Below are 5,988 nucleotides of genomic sequence, written 5' to 3'. Positions count from 1 at the left end.
GCATCATAAGTTTTTTTTTGTGGCTAGAGTAGTGTCCTTTGACATTGTATTCTTTTGGCACACTTATGCAGAAATTACATATCAAGCAGATTATTTTGTTAAATATCGATGTGCAAAAATAACTCAACTCCCATTTTTCCTGAAATATTCTTTAGTCGTCCTGAATTTTTCTCCTGCTAGTAGATGCTGCTGTAGTAACTAATTCTTTATCTGTATTAATTTCCATTTTTCTGAGAAATTTAAAAAAAAGCTTATATATGAGGCTCTTGGAGTCAAAGGGGTATAAGTGCGAAAATGATCATTTTTGAGTTAATCACTCTAAACAACTTGTTGTATAAAAATCTTTATTCAGTGCTTATTTCAGATTTTTAAAATTTTATCTTCATACTTTTTTGAACGGACAAACACTACAACTTCCCAAAAAGTATATGGAAAATCGCACATCAAAGAAACTTTGAAGCGTGCTATCTCGAAAGTAGCTTTTGTGCACTAATATCCCTTTGGCTTTGAGGCCCTCATATGATGTGATACTGTGATAGCAATTGTTTACAAAAAACTTAACTTATTTATTGACGTCAAGTTTCAAATTTATATCGTCCTCTGAATCCGGAAAGGTTTCAAAAAAATTTCTGGGAAGAGCATTTTATTGGTCAGATTATAGAAACAGATAATTTTATGAACAGTAGCTGAAGATATTTTAAAAATAATTTTTTTTTTCATTTTACAGTACTTCAAAAATTGCTAGAATCAGAATTTTCGATTTTTTTTTGTCAATTCAGTGACCGGTATTTTTTTTTTTTCTTTTCTACAAATATGTTTATTTCTACCAGTTTAATATTACAATAAACAAGCAACAAGCATATAAAGAAGGCACGTGATATAACCTAATACACAATATCAAAGGCAGATTTGAAATTCACAAATTATATTTTAAAAACGAAATTAAAACATAAAGGTCAACGTCAACTGTGTTTGTGGAGAGAATATACTGTAAGTACTGTGTGAAAAGTTGAAACATTAAACTTTTTTCATCGTTCACAAATGTCCGAAAAACGGGGAATTTGAAATCCGAGAACACAATATTTCTTGTTTTACGTGTGTTAACTAACTTGATCTTACTAAGCGTGTACCACCAGCAATTTCGAACTTGGGAACAATCCACCAACCTATGATTAATATCTTCTATTTCTTGAGGACAATATTCACAGTATGGCGAAATCCCTCTTCCAAATCGAAATTGATTTTCTGCGCAAGCTATTTTCTCATTGACAAGAAGATACCACGAGGATTGATAATCAGATGAAATTGACTTATGAAATATATTCTTCCAAATATGTTTCCAAGTATGGTCTGGATATTTTTCAACTACATGTGGCTTCGGTAGAATTTGAATAAAATGGTTATAAATACTTGACGCCAAAGGATTTTCAATGCATGTTTGAGGAAGATAAGGTAAATTTAACCAAAGTGTTTTAAGAAATTGTGAATTAATAGGAATCTGTTTAATATTTGGAGGATTTCCAATATTTTGAGTCAAATTAATTAAAAAGGGGGATACTGTTCCTAGTTTCAAAAATCTTGCTATTAAAAGTGATTTGCATTTGAACTCCGGTGATATCAAACCCAATCCTCCATCTCTTTTAGGTAAACACAACTGATTAAACGATATTCTTAGACTTTGATTAAACCATAAAAAATTCCCATATAAAGATTTTAGTTTTGCTATAATTTTCTTATTTACCGAAACTGTTGAGGCAACAAACCATATTCTGGATGAGGCATATGTATTCAAATAGATTATTTTTTGAATTAAATTAAGTTTTCTATATCTATTGTTATTCAACATAAAATTAAGTTTTTGATAAATATCTTCCCAGTTTTTGTTCACCATTTTTAATGTACTATTATTGTACCAAATTCCTAATATTTTTACATCCTCCTTAAACTCTACCCAGTTTGGTACATTATTCAGTTCTCGGTTAATACCTACTTTCATAGAGTACGTTTTGTTATAATTTACTTTCGCTCCAGCTGATTTTTCAAAATTATCAAAGATTAACTTGGCAACGTTTATTTTATTAGGATCATTTAAAATCAAACTTATATCATCAGCATAACAATTTAATAAATCTTCATTTCCGATCAAATTATCTTTAAGTTTCGATATCAAAGGCTCTATATAAATACAGAACAATAACATCGATAAAGGATCTCCTTGTCTTACTGAACGCTCTATTTTTATTTCGTTAGATAAATTTCCGTTGAACAAAATTTTTGAAAACGAATTTTCTTGGCATGATTTGATGAAAGATATAAAATTGGTATTTAATCCCATTTTTGTTAAAGTATCAATTAAAAATGAATGATTTACTCGATCAAAAGCTTTTTCTAAATCAAAAGAAATTAATATACCTGTTTTTTTAGTTATATTCAATTCGCAGATTTTGTCCCTTATTGAACAGGTTGCTTCATATATGTTTCTGTTGTGACATGCACATTTTTGTGCATCTGAGATTATTAAATGATTCAAAGTTGATAATCTGTTCTTTAAAATTCTCGCAATAAGCTTATAATCGAAGTTCAGAAGAGTAATTGGTCTGTAGTTTTCAATTTTGTTTTTATTACCTTTCTTTTTGATTAGAATTACTACTCCTTCAAGAAATTTCTTAGAAATTTGTCCATTCATTACTTCATTCAAAACTAACAAAAACTCATTTTTAATTATATTCCAACAAAACGTATAAAAAGATTTTGTCAAACCATCACAACCTGGAGATTTACGTGACTGACTTTGCTTAATTCCTATCCAAGCTTCTTCCTCTGTAATTCTATTCATTAAGTTCGTATTTGATGTCAAGTTTTCGGGAAGCACCTTTGCTGGATGAAAAGCAGGGCCATCAACCCGTTGCTCTTTAAAAAGATTAATATAATAAGAGACTATTTCTTGTTCAATTTTCGTTGAATCATTTTCAATTGTGCCATTTATTTCTAGAGAGCATATAGAAGAACCTCCACGATTTCGAACATTTTCTGCAACTTGAAAAACAGAAACATCTTCTCCGGCTATATATGTTTTAGAGTTTTGATAGAAACTGTTTGATATCATTCTCTGATTGGCCAACATTTTTCCTTTGATTTTATTTATTTCTCCTAATAATAATGGATTTTCTAAGTAATCTTTATACAAATTATTCAAAGCACAATAGAAAAACTCCTCAGTATCTCTGAATCTTTTCTTAATAACGTTTTGTTTCCATTTAAAAAAAGCCACAATTTTTATCTTCGCGAAATCAGTCCACCACGATAACCACGAATTATAATATCTCCTCTGAGTTATCCAATAGTTCCATTTTTGTCGAAATTCTAGCAAATTTTCTTCATTAAGTACTATATCATTTAATCTCCAAACACCTCTTCCAGAACTTTTGCCCAAATAAGGTAAACTAATTTTAAGTATAACCGCTTTATGGTCAGAAAAAGAACACAAATTTGATTTAATCTGTACTACATGATTTTTAATGCCTTTACTCACATAAATTCTATCTAACCTTGCACCAGAACCATTTCTTACAAACGTGTAATCAATTTTAGTTTTATTCTTTAATTCCCATGAATCAACCAACTGTAAATTTTCAACAAAAAATTTCAACGAAGAACTGTAGTTTGATATATGATTGGCATCTTTTTGATTAATAACACTGTTGAAATCACCTCCTATTATTAAATCGCCAAACCCATTATTTACATATAAAGGTAACGTGTTTTTGAAGAAATTTTCTCTATTTATTTTGTGTGCACTGCCTGAAGGCGCATACACACTGCATATGGTTGTATTTTCGTTAATTTTAAGACTTATTACACGACTATCAAGACTTTTTCTAACATTAGATACTTTGACATATGATTTTACAAGAATTGCTGTACCTCTTTTATTATTATCAATATTAAAGAAACTTTCAAAACCGTTTATAAAAAATTCTCTTGAAACCTCTTGCAATAACAAAATATCCAGATCCATCAAAAAAATAAAAGTTTTCAAGGCATTTATTTTATTTCCATTTGTTATTCCATTTAGATTAATTGTTCCAACATTGTAACACAAATTATTATTCATATTATTCAAATTTTTCTTTCAAATCCTATTTTATTTTCAGTTATTATTTATTTTCAATAATCATTTTTCCCGCTTCATTCCCATTATCAAAATCATCATCAGAAAGAAGTGCCCTGTAAGAATTGCTTTGCAGTACATTCTCAATGTGATCAATACTGTTCGTAGAACCGGTTCGCCCATCGGTTTGTTTCCCCTTCCGCCCAACCGTTTCCCGCAGGTTTCGAACATTTGATCGCGATCGTGAGTTCCGTTGTGTGATTTTTGTGTTCGTGTCTGTGTTAGTATTGGTGTTGTTTCGTGGTGCTTTTGGTGTTCTGTGTGCGTTGCTGAGTTGACCTTCATCGCGAGCAATATTTTTTCGAAGCAAATCATTTAAATTTGTGAATTTCAAACCTACCTCGGAAATAGTATCATTATTGATTTTGCTGCCTTCCGTGTTCGCCTTGCTTGTAGTTGCCCTCTCTTCTCGAACACCAACCCTTTTAACAGCACCGGCATAGTTCACGCCTGTTGCAATAAGACGGTCGCTGATGCTTCCACCTTGCAGTTGCATCTGCATGTAGCTGGCTTCCATACACTTACGCCCCCAATGGACCGGTTTGTGGCAGTGACGACAAGTTTGCTGTTGATGCTTGTAGGTGACCAGTGAGACTTCGCCACAGATGTTGATGTAAGACGGAACTGCGGTGCGAAGTTTCACCCGAACCGCACGTATCCCATTCTTGATACCATTCAGCTGAGCAGGTTCCGTCCAGAATTCATCCTTAATCCACAATATTTCTCCAAACTCCTCCAAAGCTTTTGTGATAAACGTGTTATTGGTTTGTGGGGACACATCGTGGACACGTACTGTTGTAGCTCCATCTTCCATGAATACGCTGACCTTATATTTTATTTGCTCAACGGTTAGAAAATGGATCCCTCCGTTGATTTCTGTTGCCGCTATGGCTGATTCCTCGGAATCAACCTCAACGAATACCAATGCCTTGCCTGTGTTGTGTTGTAGTGATTTCACTTGCGAGTATTCCACCTTCAAACTTTCGTTGACAAATTTTGAGATGATGATCATGTTAACTTTTCTTGACGGAACGTTTCCCATATCGATGACCAAAGTGTTCAAACGTGGACCATTTGATGTTAGATGGTAAGCTGGGGCCGCCATCTTACCACGTGTTTGGTTGTTCTGTTATCTGGGACACTGTCCACAGACTATTGTTTAAAAGCGCTCGATACAATAGCACACCAGAGTTAAACGAAAGCGTCTTAACCACTCAACTGCCGAACACAGACTATATGGTATTAAAAATGACTCTCATTTTACGAATTAAAAATATTGTTAACTAGTGTTATTAAAAATGTATGCTGTTTATACTCACGTATTCGGATAGGTTTGAGACAGTAAAAAGACTCCAGCGGTGGGATATGTTTTTGTTCAATTCCGGTGCAACCAACAAACTTACCGCAAAATTAACTAAACGTTAGACAAGTGGACACTGAAATAAAATTATTCAGAGCTACAAGTTTAATCACGGAAAATTTTGGATTATTTAGCACGTGCTTTTTTACAATGAATAATGTTGATATTCACGCTTACGTACATCTTCAATTTAAAAAAAAATATCGCATTATGTCTGTTGTTCCATCGATAAAGCAAAAATTATAGAACCAAAATACTTGGAAGATATTTATGTTGTTTACGCTATGAGTGTTTACGCACAATCTTACACGGAAGTGGAATCTCACCTCAAACTGTGGTTCAGAGCAACAATGTTACACGTGTTTTTCTGATAGGAAATTCGAACATGCAATAAGTTGAAAACGTTACATTCAACTTTAGATTTTTTGGAGTAATATTGTACATAAAAATCAGTGGT

This window comes from Uranotaenia lowii, chromosome 2 (assembly GCF_029784155.1).
Source record: "Uranotaenia lowii strain MFRU-FL chromosome 2, ASM2978415v1, whole genome shotgun sequence".
NCBI lineage: Eukaryota > Metazoa > Arthropoda > Insecta > Diptera > Culicidae > Uranotaenia > Uranotaenia lowii.
Note: the sequence above shows the minus strand (reverse complement) of the source record.